This window comes from Bos mutus, chromosome 1 (genome assembly GCF_027580195.1).
Source record: "Bos mutus isolate GX-2022 chromosome 1, NWIPB_WYAK_1.1, whole genome shotgun sequence".
NCBI classification, from domain to species: domain Eukaryota; kingdom Metazoa; phylum Chordata; class Mammalia; order Artiodactyla; family Bovidae; genus Bos; species Bos mutus.
The window spans coordinates 145,857,878-145,871,010 of NC_091617.1; the positions used below are offsets into that span (position 1 = coordinate 145,857,878).

At 45.8% G+C, this 13,133-nt stretch overlaps 1 pseudogene; it reads left to right on the forward strand.

Annotated features, from left to right (window-relative positions):
- Window positions 1-12,896: 12,896 nt before the first annotated feature.
- The window catches only part of LOC138986057 (myocardin-related transcription factor A-like), a 60,252-nt pseudogene continuing 60,015 nt past the window's right edge, over window positions 12,897-13,133 (forward strand).

Below are 13,133 nucleotides of genomic sequence, written 5' to 3' on the forward strand. Positions count from 1 at the left end.
TAAAGAGAAAAGGTTGAAATTATTAACATTCAAATTATTAACACTGGCTTCAAAAGGGGGTTCCATGGAGCTGAAGCTCAGGCCACTGAGGAGGGGGCACTGCTCATATGGTCCTGGTGTCCCTGAATCCAGAGGAGGATCCTTGTGGTTGGGACCAGACTTCTGAGCAGGTGGCTCCAGCCAACTAGAGCTGGCATCTCTGAAGAGGGAGCCATAAAGGTTTTACAGCAAGCTAGATCCCTATGCTGCTGTAGGAAGGAACTCCCCCTACCTGGGTGAAGAAGCATCACCATGTTACAGAGTCCAGGCTAGCTCTGCTCACCACACGGCAGGCCAATGAATCCGAGAGAACAGGTGGTGAGGCAAAGAATACGACTTTATTCGGAAAGCTGGCTGACCAAAAAGATGGCAGACAAACGTCTCAGAGTAACCATCTTATAGGGGCCGGGATGCCAGGTTCTTTTATAGAGTCAGAGTGAGAAACACAAGGAGTATCTAAAGTCGAAAGGCAGAATAGAGAGGGAGATGTGATGGGGAAGTAAAGGGTCTTCAGTCTTCCAAAGCATCTCTGGGACTCCCCAACCTTTGGAAGGGGTGTGTTAACCTCTTCTTTTTGTTGTAGGCATTCACAGGTGGGCAGGGTCACATTATCTCTCTATAAGCTGAACAAAGGCACTTCAGTTTACAGTTAGGCAGACGGGACTTCCCTGGTGGCTCAGACAGTAAAGCGTCTGTCTACAATGTGGGAGACCTGGGCTCAATCCCTGGCTCGGGAAGATCCCCTGGAGAAGGAAATGGCAACCCTCTCCAGTACTCTTGCCTGGAAAATCCCATGGATGAAGGAGCCTGGTAGGCTACAGTCCATGGGGTCGCCAAGAGTGGGACATGACTGAGCGACTTCACTCACTTTAGGTAGATGGGCAGTGTCCTCTGAGGCAGGCTATTAATTATGACTATAATAACAAAAGCAACGAAAAGCAAGTCAAAGAAACAGTTTCCAACGTGGAGTCAGAATTGGCTTCCTCTCTGTAACAGCTACCGTTACAGTCACAGGAACAAGATGCAAAACCAGAACAGGAAGGATCTTACCATCTTCCCCTAGTGCTCCCTACTGGCAGAACCTACATGCAATCAGCGTATAAAGTCATACGTGTTTTGCAGAGTCCCAGCCTCAGGATCGCAAAGCAGAGAACAAGCTTAGAGCTTAGAGATACTGTCTTAGTGACTAACACAGAGCAGCAGGTTTTACTGTGTGCAGGAGGGACCCATAACGTGACTCTCAGGATAAAAATACTCAGTTCCTGTGAGACATCTCCCATGCTGCCTGCACCACCAATGAAGGTACTTTGAAAACTGTGAAAGAAAATTGCTACAGTCATTATTTCCTCTGAAAGTCAGATCTGAAGAGGGATCCCTAACAGTTTGAGTATCAAAAGCTGACTTGTTGACACCTTAGTGACCATATCTGTCATGTGAACATGCCAGAAACATCATAGTGTCTCTGTTCCTGAAGAAAATGTGAAGATGCTTTTCCCCCAGGGAGGATCTTAGACATTGTGATTATTCTTCGTAGATATCTATGGAGCCACAATTTGAATATTCCTATTTTCTAAGGGAACTGAAGGAGAAAATATTGATTAAGGAATATTCTAAAAGTCATACAGTGTGTATAAAGCTCATAAAAAGGCATACTGTGGTCATGGTAGAATTTTCAAAGAGAGAATGATCGTAGTTTCACTGTGCCTACCTACTTGGCAATTCTTCTTTTGTATAAAATGTCTATTCATTATATTGCCTAGGTCTTTTTGACTGAGTTTGAATAGATTTAACAAGACATGAAAGTCTATATTCTTATATACCAATTTTTGGCAACTGTAAAATACATAAAATGTTTTTCTGACATCTTTCCTGGGACAAGTCAATGCACTGGTCAACCAAAAACATGTTCAGAAAGTTCCTTTAATTGGCAAAGTGGAAGACTGGCCTTCGACCAGTGCTTTGAACTCCAGTAATCCTAAGAAAGACCTAAAAGATACATATGACTTGAACACAGCTTGTTCTGGGAATCTCCTTCCGGATAAATGGAGGTAGAACAAAATAGAGGAGGGGATGACAACTATCTTAGGCTTTCAAAGCCCTAAGTAGCTATAAAAGTTAGGCAAAAAGACAAGAAACAAGCAAGATCTGAGGATTAATCTAAACCACTCCCCAGAATGGAGGGGTAATGTCGTGTGGCACAGGCACCTCTGGCACTGGACAGGTGTATCAAATCATATCCTAGGTATGACTAATTCACAGAATGGAAATGTGTAATAAATGTCTGAGGAGATTTAAGATGTTTTCATCACAGCTACTGCCTAAATGGCTCATGCTCTATTGAGAGGTCACTAAAAATTACATAATAATTTAAAATGCAGACTCTGGACCATGCTGTCTAAATGCCAAACCAGGTTCCTCTTATTAATAGGTACACAATCATGGGTAAGTTACTTAACTACCTGTGCCCTGGGCTCTCATTTGTAAAATGAAGACAAGAATATATCTACCTAAAATCAATTGGGATAAAGTGTCACAAAAATAGAAGGGTTTAAAAATTACAGATTTATTATTAATATTATACTCACTGTGACTCATGACTAACCACATTTTCACCTTTATTTTGGCTGCCAGGGAACTCAGAGTCAAATTTATAACGCTCTCTCAGCAACTACATAAGACCTAATGATGTAAACACGCGTGTCATAACCAAGTCTTTATGAGAGTTCCATTCCCACTTTCACTCTTTACCTAAGTTTTCAATCTCTGTATGTTTTTACCCTGTGTTGTCATAAATATATTCATAGATGTCCTCGGAATCTTTTTGAAACACACACAGATATTCCAAAATAAGTACTTTTATTCTCCTAAAGTTGTTGTCAGAATCATTTTGTATTAATAAACCATACATTAAGTGATAGTGTTTTGCCAGACAAAGCTATGAATTCCTCAAGCACAAAGGGTCCACTTATCTGAACAGGAAAATATTAAAAGTTTGATAACACTCTCTATTGGTAAAACTGAGGGAAAAAAAGTGATTTGGTCAGTTAGATCCAAACCACAAATTCATGAAACTACAGGTCCAGCATTTTCTCATCTAGGCGTCTCCCTGCAGATGTACTGGTGCCCAGACAAAATGACATGTGTAGTTACTCACTTCGGCCTTCTTTCTTTTTAAAAAAATTTTATTAAAGTATGCTAGATTTACAATGCTGTGTTAGTTTTCAGCAATGTGAATCAGTTATACATATACCAGCCTTATTTCTAACAAGAAATTGGAAACAACACAAATGTCCATCAACAAATTGTTGGGTAAATAAATTATTTCACTTCTCAAACACTTGTATAGATTTTTGGAATGCTCCCAGGCTATGGATGCTCAGCCTATGATGTCTGATGGTTAAATTGGTCCTAACAATGCCCATATTGCCAGGCCAGTGCTCTCTGCTGCCTATGAAGGTCACAGCGGGTAAATGAATTGCTACTACACAAGTACCTGCACTGTTTTCGTGTATGCACTCAGTCTCATGTATTTTAACTGAAGTCTTTTTTATTAATTAATGTGTTTGACTTAGTTTTGTTGCACTGGGTCTTCGCTGCTGCACGCGGGCTTTCTCTGGCTGTGGTGAGTTGCTGCTCTTCGCTTGGTGCGTGGGCTTCTCGTTGCCAGGGCTTCCCTTGCGGTGGACCACAGACTCCAGGCACACAGGCTCAGCAGTTACAGCTCAGGGTCTCCGGGGCACAGGCTCAACGGATGTAGCACCTGGGCTTAGTTGCTCCGCAGCGTGTGGAGTCTTCCCAGACTTCAGATCCATGTATTGCTGGTGGGAATGTAAGTTAAAAACTTACAGAAGGCACTGGTGCATTATATTCCAATACAGAACCTCATAAGAAGGCTTGGACTGCTCGTAAGAGGCCACTCAGTCTTTCTTCAATATCTGAGCATTTACACGACACAAGTCAAAAAGAACCGCCAGCACAGCACTCTACACCCTGTGATAAACTGAAAACAATAGCCTGGCGTGCTGCATTCATTTCCTATGGCTGCATAACAAACTGTGTATGTGTTAGTCACTCAGTTGTGTTTGACTCTGTGACACCATGGGCTATAGCCCGCCAGGCTCCTCTGTCCATGGAATTCTCCAGGCAAGAATACTGGAGTGAGTTGCCATTTCCTCCTTCAGGGGCATAACAAATTAACCCAAAATTTAGCAGCTTAAAGCAATAAACACTTATTATCCCACATAGTTAGTTTCCTGGATCAGAGATCCAGGTGGGGATTAGATAAGTGGTTCTGCATCAAGGTGTCTCATGAGGTTGCAGTTAACGCTGTCAGGGCTACAGTCATCGGAAGGCTTAAGTGAGGCGGGAGGATCTGCCTTCAGGGTGACTCACTTCGGTCCGAGGAGTTAGTGCTGGTAGAAGGTCTCAGTTACTCGCCCACATGGACCCTCCCATAGGAAGGTGACAGCTGGCCACACCAGGGAAAGTGACCCAAGAGCAAGCAGGTAGAAACTGAAATGCCTTTAATGACCTAATCTCCAAAGCTACACACCATCTCTTCTCCCACATCCTTTTCTTTAGAAGCAATTAATTGTCTGGCCTGCTATTACGTGAAGAAGAATTAGGTTCTACCTTTTGAAGGGATAGTTTCAGAGAATTTGCAGACATAATTTCAAGCCATCATGATCATCTCACATGCTTCTAGTCCCTCAAAGAAAAAGTTTTTGCATATTTCCTGTAAACCTGTGACTCTGCAACAAAAACAATTCTATCTCCAACTTTGGCTAAGCAGATATTTTAATATGTATCATGTGAGCAAGTTGCTGTTTTCACTATAATGTATGGATGTGAGAGCTGGACCATAAAAAAAGCCGAGCACCTAAGAATTGATGCTTTTGAACTGTGGTGTTGCAGAAGACTTTGGAGAGTCCCTTGGACTGCAAGGAAAGCCAACTAGTCAATCCTAAAGGAAATCAGTCCTGAATATTCATTGGAAAGACTGTTGCTGAAGCTGAAGCTCAAATACTTTGGCCACTTGATGTAGAGAGCCGACTCACTAGAAAAGACCCTGATGCTGGGAAAGACTGAGGGCAGGAGAAGGGGACAACAGAGGATGAGATGGTTGGATGACATCATCGACTCAATGGACACGAGTTTGAGCAAACTCTGGGAGATAGTGAAGGACAGGTAAGCCTGGTGTGTTGCAGACCATGGGGTCAGAAAGAGTCAGATATGACTGAGCAATTAAACAACAACAGGAGTAATGTAAGCTTGGTAACCAATAATCTTGCAGTTTTTCATTAAATACTACTTATGTTTTTGACAGACCAGCCAGTCTTTCTGAAGTCTAGCTTCCTTGCACTCTTTGCAAGTAAAATTTTCTCTCTTTTTCTAAACACCTCTGTTTGACAAGGCACAGTAGAACCTCTCACCTTACTCTCTAATTCCATCCAGCCTCACAGAGGAAGAAAACTGTAGAAAAATGGGAAATAAGCTGGCCCAAGTAAGACGAGAGAGACAGGAGCACACAAAGAGGAAATCATCATATGTTTCTACCCGCCATCTTACACTTCTGCCATTCCTGTGAGTGATACTTTCCCCAGGTAGATCCTGCTCCTTCGGCCTGGGCACCAGAATGAATATGCAGTGAACAGAGCCATCCCAGGAATCTGCAGACCTGAAGCATGAAGTAGAGAAGTCTAGTCAACACTCAGACTCTTGAACAAAAATAAGTATTATTTTAAGACATCATATTTTGATGTAATTTGTTAGGCAGCATAAGCTAGCTGCTACACCCAGTTTTATTTAGATGACCGCTCCCTCACCAATAATCTATGACCAGCACGTGTGACCATGGAAGAAAACTGCATCTTCTGTACATGTTTGAAAGAGAAGGGAGAAATGGCTTTCAGAAGAACTGGGGAGAGTTCTGGGCACACAGATCAGTAGGGACACCAGAGTCTGAAATTCCCTAACTGCCAACTGTGTTTTCTTTCATCCCTTTATTCAGCAAGCATTCTATGCAGTGAATTCTTTATTTTTTCTCACTTAAAACTCTTCTGCTACAGAGACTTCCCTGGTGGTGCAGTGGCTAAGACTCTACACTCCCAATGCAGGGGACCCAAGTTCAATTCCTGGTTGGGGATCTAGACCCCACATGAGACAACTAAAGATCCCACCTATTGCAACGGAGATCGAAGATCCCGCAGGCCAAAGCTAAGATCAGTGCAGCCAAATAAATACACAAAACAATAAAACTCTTCTGGTACAACTTAACAAAAATGCCTTTCTGGAGTTGGTGAGATTGAAGAGAAGATTGGGAAAGAGAAAGACTGGTTGCAAGCAAAGGACTCATCGGCATGAGTGGTGAAGCGAGAGCCAGAGGTGAGGTGTGTGTTAGAGAGGCGCGAAACCAGAGGCTGGAGAGCAGAACCCCTGACCCAAGGGGCGCATGTGAGGCTGCTCTAGTCTTTCTTGCCTTGGCTGCATCCTGGGGAGAGTTCTTTGAGGAGGAACTAACTTTCCAACACCGGCAGAGTTCTTTGAGGAAGGGTGTTGGAGAAGCCATCGAAAATGTTGCCAAGAGAAAGCCTGAGAGCTGAGGGGCACAAAATGGCCACCGGACCGGCATTTCCCTCGTGGCTACGAACACGTTCCTGTCGTTCCTTCTTCGTGCTCTGCACACCGGCGCCAACAGGAGGACACGGAAGTTACAAAACGGAGACCTGACACCCCCGCTAGTGCAGTCTCAATCAACAGAGTTCAGTTCAATTCAGTGGCTCAGTCGTGTCCGACTCTTTGTGACCCCATGAACCCCAGCACGCCAGGCCTCCCTGTCCATCACCAACCCCCAGAGTCCACCCAAACCCAAGTCCATTGAGTCGGTGATGCCATCCAACCATCTCATCCTCTGTCGTCCCCTTCTCCTCCTGACCTCAGTCTTTCCCAGCTTCAGGGTCTTTTCCAATGAGTCAGTTCTTCACGTCAGGTGGCCAAAAAATTAGAGTTTCAGCTTCAGCATTAGTCCTTCCAATGAACACCCAGGACTGATCTTTATGATGGACTGGTTGGATCTCCTTGCAGTCCAAGGGACTCTCAAGAGTCTTCTCCAACACCACAGTTCAAAAGTATCAATTCTTCATTGCTCAGCTTTCTTGACAGTCCAAGTCCACATCCGTGACTACCGGAAAATTATTAGAGTAGCTTGTTCTTTATGCCAGAACTTTCCGGAAATGTGTCCCTGATCATCTGGGGCTTTGATTCCTCCGCTTGAAATATGCCACATGTCCTGTCAAAATAACTTCTTATAGCTGCCTAATGACTGTGGGTGGCCTGTGATCACCTTGTCAGAGTGTCTTTTACGCCCTGAGATGGTTTCCAGCTCTGACTTACTTCCCGGTTCCCCCTCCCCACAATTATACTCCAAGTATCATCTCTTTCCTTATTTATTTTATTCTTTTTTGGCTGGCAGTTGCTGGGCCAAACAGCAATTTGCAGTTATTTATGCAGCTTAAACCCTATTGTCAACATCCTTATCCTCAATACGCCACCATTCCAGGGGTGTGAGCTGAGCTTTTCAGAGTCACCGTGAGTCGGGGAGGGAAGGGGACTGAGGTTCACAGAAGCAAGGCTTCCTGGGGTCCTCAGCCAAAGCACACATTGTTGCCGAGCTGCTTTTTCTCCTTCTCACTTCTATTTGGGGTGGATTTTCATTTGGAATTAAAAACAGATCACAGCTTGCTATTTGTTTGCTATTGTCAGGTCAGACCCGGCACTCAGGGAGAGGGTGGCATGGCTGTGTGTATAGAATTTTCTTGGCAGTTTAATAAGGATGGTGGAATTTGTCTGCATTTGTGCATTTCCGTCTCTCCCTGACTCTCAAAGTCCTTCTCAAACAGAATTTAATCTTCCCCAAAGTCAGGTGTGGATGGGATACTGTCCCCCTCCTCCCTCAGGCCCACTCCACTGGGTACAGTTGGAGGAAAACCGGTGAAAGCAGATGGGAGAAGAGGCGTGAAGGCTGACACATCCCCAGAGAACCCCGGTGTGGCCTGTGTGCTGCCTACAGAACAGCATCCCCTGCAGGCGGGCATCTTCCCAAACGGCACGCGTCCATCCCCACTGACACATCCCCAGAGAACCCGGGTGTGGCCTTTGTGCTGCCTACAGAACAGCATCCCCTGCAGGCGGGCATCTTCCCAAACGGCACGTGTCCATCCCCACTGACGCAGTCCCGGCCAGGGCACACAGCTCAGTGAGAGGGCACCCCCGCCCCTCAGCCAGGCACTTTTGGAGACAACACGACTACAGTTCAGCCCTGAGCTCTTAAACCCACTGAAGTGAAGTAGGTTTTCGTATGTAGGGTCAGAATTTTGTCCTTGAAGTTCACTATATCCCTATTACACTGTTGACCCACTGAAGAGACCATCAATGCCTTACCATCTAAGTTGAAAATTACTGTTCAGAGACCTTTACGAGTCTTTGCAAGCATCATCTCAGTTATTCAATAAATATTTATTAAGCACTTACATACAAAGCACAAGGCCCATTTGAGAGCCTAAAACCCTTTGGGAAGACCACAAAAACTGTGATGATAAATGCCTTTTGCTGTGGTAGGCAGCTTCTGGTGGGGTCCCTAGCGATCCTCACCTCCTGGTATTAATGCTCATGTGTGAATTCCTCCCTTGTCAGTGAGCCAGACCTATGGATAAAGGAGTCTAATCCATTCTAGAGAACAGTCTGTAGTGAAAGCAAAGACCCAAAACTGAATTCCGTCTTGCCAGTGTTCTCTCCCTGCTCACTCTGGTAGAGCAATCCTCCATGTTGTAGATGCTCTCAGTTCAGTTCAGTTCAGTCACTCAGTCGTGTCCGACTCTGCAACCCCATGAACCGCAGCACGCCAGGCCTCCCTGTCCATCACCAACTCCCAGAGTTCACTCAGACTCATGTGCATCGAGTCAGTGATGCCCTCCAAGAAACCCATGTGGCAAAGAGCCAAGGCCTCAGCCCAATAACCCAGGAGGAACTGAATTCAGCCAACAACCACGTGAGTGAGCAAGAAAGCAGATCCTCGCCAGTCAAGCCTTGAAACAACTGCTACCTTATGAGAGACCCCAAGCAGAGAGGACTGAGATGCCTGACCCACAAAAACTGTGAAATAATACATGAACGTTATTTTCTTTGGGATAATATGCTACAGAGCACAAGGCTATAATCACGGGGTGTCAGGCAGGACCATGGTCTCCTCCAGGTTCCAATTCCTCAAGTGGGGAAGGATCCGCTTCCACGTGTACTCACAAGGTTGTCAGCAGAATTCAGTTATTCAAGGGCTGTTGAACGGAGGGCTCAGCTCCTTGCTGGCTGTTGGCAGGAGGCTGCCCCTAGGTCTTCGCCGCCTCCGTCTATGGTCTGGCTCACGAGATGGCCATGGTCTTCTATCAGTGGGTGAAAGAGGGCAAGCAAGGCAGAAGCCCCGGTCTCTCTGTAGCCTAATCTCAGAAGTAACATCCCCTCACATGTGCCGCTTTCTATGGGTTAGAGGTCCTCACTCGAGGGGAGGAGGTTACACAAAGATGGGGTCTCCAGGACCTGGAGCCCCTGGGAGACCGTCTTGGGAGCAGCTCACCTTGTCTGCTATCCCTTCCTCAATCATCCCTTCCCCAGGCCCTCGTTAGACTTGGAGGTTCTCTGGGGCCACTGTCTCTCCATCCTCCCATCCCCATGTAAATGGTGCCAAAGCCTCCTAACAAGCCTATCTACCTTCTTTCTACTGTCCCAACTGGGACCCAGACAGCTGACTGCTCTTTCCAAGACATCACACTGTGTTTTCTGATTTTCCTGTTCAAAAATGGTTCCCCAGTTTCTCTGCTCTCCCTAAAGATGTTCGAAGTATAACCCAGTGTGCTGCTTCAACAATGCTTTTCTTCCAACTCTCCTCTGACCAAAGAGGCGTACTCCTTGTCCCTGTGTCCGGGGCCCTCTGATCTCCATTTCCGTGGCTTTGCACGCTGTCACTAAGTTATGTCCGACTGCTTGCAACCCCAGGCCAAGAGTGCCAGGCTCCTCTGCCCATGGGACTTCCCAGGCAAGAATCCTGGAGTGGGCTGCCACTTCCTTCTCCAGGGCCCCTTCCCGACCACAGGACGGAACCCAGGTCTCCTGCGTTGGCAGGCGCATTCTTTGCCACTGAGCCACCACGGAAGCCCTTGCCTGCTGTTTTCCCTCCCTTATCCTCACCCTTCTCTCCAGCTAGCGGAATCCCCTCCCCCAGATTCCACGTCTCAGCTCAAGTCCTCCCTCCTTCCTGAAGCTTTAAAACTTATAGTAGACTGTCCCGGACATAGTCGGTCAAGGAACCCATGTTTTAGCATAGTTTGGAGCATTCTGGATCCAAATGGCCTCTTCCCCCTCCAGGTTCTTGAACTACCCTTTCCTCACTGAACTTCTGGCATGATACTTATCACAGACTTTTGTTAGTGTGTAATCTCAGTGGAAAAATAATAAACTATCGATATCTGCATACCAACTGAAGGTAAGAGACAAGCTGGGATGTGAATCAAGTTTGCAGAGACTGGACTCTACCATCAACCTTGACCACAGTCACGTATGTTCTAGCGCTGTTCTATCAGCCTTCCTGGGATTCTGTTGTTTACAATCCTGTTTTCAGTGATTTATCGTTAACCCAAAGTATGTACTGCAATTGACATTCATAATCATTAAATTCCTAGAGTTCTCAGATGTTGTTTCTTTTTTTAAAATTTTTAATTGTAGGTTAATGACTTTACAGTATTGTGGTGGTTTTTGCCATCTATCGACATGAATCAGCCACAGTGCCCATGTGTCCCCCATCCTAAACAGCCCCCACCATCTCCCTCCTCATCCCATCCCTCTGGGTTGTCCCAGAGCACCAGCTTTGGGTGCCCTGCTTCATGCATCAAATTGGACTGGTTATCTATTTCACATCTGGTAATATACATGTTTCAATGCTATTCTCTCAAATCATCCCACCCTCATCTTCTCCCACAGAGTCCAAAAGTCTGTTCTTTATATCTGTGTCTCTTTTGCTGTCTCACATATAAGGTCATCATTGCCATCTTTCTAAATTTCATATATATGTATTAATTTCCTGTATTGGTGTTTTTCTTTCTGACTTGCTGCTTCACTCTGTGTTGGAGAAGGAAATGGCAACCCACTCCAGTATTCTTGCCTGGAGAATCCCATGGACGGAGGAGTCGGTGGGCTACAGTCCACGGGGTTGCAAAGAGTTGGACATGACTGAGTGACTTCACTTTCACTTTCACGCTGTATAATGGGCTCCAGTTTCATCCACCTCATTAGAGCTGATTCAAATGTGTTCCTTTTAATAGCTGAGTAGTATTCCATTGTGTATATGGAGCACAGCTTCCTTATCCATTGGTCAGGCAGTGTTTCTTAACTTCATGTATATTGCAGTGAAACAAACAGATGACAAAAACTAATCATTAGTGTCACCCACTAAATACCCTGACTTCCCTGGTGGCTCAGATGGTACAGCACAGCCTGCAATGCAGGAGACCCAGGTTCGATCCCTGGTTTGGGAAGATCCTCTGGAGAAGGAAATGGCAACCGACTCCAGTACTCTTGCCTGGAAAATCCCATGGATGGAGAAGCATTGTAGGCTACAGTCCACGGGGTCACAAAGGGTCGGACACGACTGATCGACTTCACTTTCACTAAATACCCTAGATTATGTTGTTCTTTCTAATCCTCATGACAACCCATTTTACAATAGAGAAAATGGAGACCCAGAATGGTTAAGTAACTTGCCAAAGGTAAATTACTTTTGGTGACTGGTGAGACCAAGATTCCAACATCCATCTGGCTGAGTCCAAATGCCATGCAACTTCATCTTGTGGACATCACAACTGGGAGGGTGGCCTCATGCATGTTTAGGAAATATCGTAAGTCAGGAAGATTCCCAGGAGGAGGAACGGGCAGCCCACTCCAGTGTTCTTGCCTGGGGAAATACCATAGAGAGAGGAACCTGGCGGGCTACAGTCCATGGGGTCGAAAAGAGTCAGACACAATGATTGACTAAGCACAAACACACACACGCGCGCGTGCGTATTTGTTTTGAGTGGTTATCACTGGATGGGAGGTAGCCTACATCGTTCCCTCTGAAATGATTTTATCATCTTTCAGCAGCTGTGCCAGTGCACTCTGTGCCATTGGAAAATCGTCTTTCTCTATGGCTCCAAATGAAACGAAGTGCAGACTGGCCAACTCACCAAGGAAATTTAACTGTAAGGAGAAGTAGAAGGACTTTCCTGGGGGTCTGGTGCTTAAGACTCCACGCTTCCAATGCAGGGGGTGCAGATTCAACCCCTGACCAGGAAAATAAGCTGCCACTTGGCCAATAAGTAAATATGCTTTAAAAAAAAAAAAAACAAGGAGGCTTGGCTGGTGGAGTTGGATGGAATCATCCTATCCCATAGCAAGTCCTCTAATGTTCTTGTCCTCACATTGGTCTTGGGGAAATACCTTCAAATAGATTTTTTTTTACCCCAGAAATAAGTCTGATCTTGCCTTCTGAAAGAGCTTTTCTGGACAGATATCAGCATGATATATTAAGAAAACACACAAATGTGTTTCCCAGAAACACAGGGGGATATGAAATACAGCTTTATTTCAAATTCAGCAAACTTTATCCCAGAGATATCTCAGGTAACTGTTTCCTGGGCTCTCCAGAACCATCCATTCAATTGACAGCATCTAATTCATGCACTGCGTTGACACGAGCCAAGCCCATCCATCTGGCAAAGATGGGGGTGCAGAAGACAGGGAGATGCTCAAACTGGGTTGGTTAAGGCCTGGGGACCATGCATGTGACCTGTGACCAGAGGGGGGCAGCAGAGAGCCGCTGGAGCCGTAAGCTCGCCGGGGAGCTTTCAAGGGGGCAGGTGGTCCTGGTCACCGCGGAGACCTGGGCTGGAACTCCTGCCCAGGGTCAGTAACCCAGATGAAGAGCTGGTCCCCTTGAGGTCCCTGGCTGGGATTCACAAACAGGACCCTACATTTTCCACACTGTGGCCAGAGATCTTCACAAACCTGCCTCT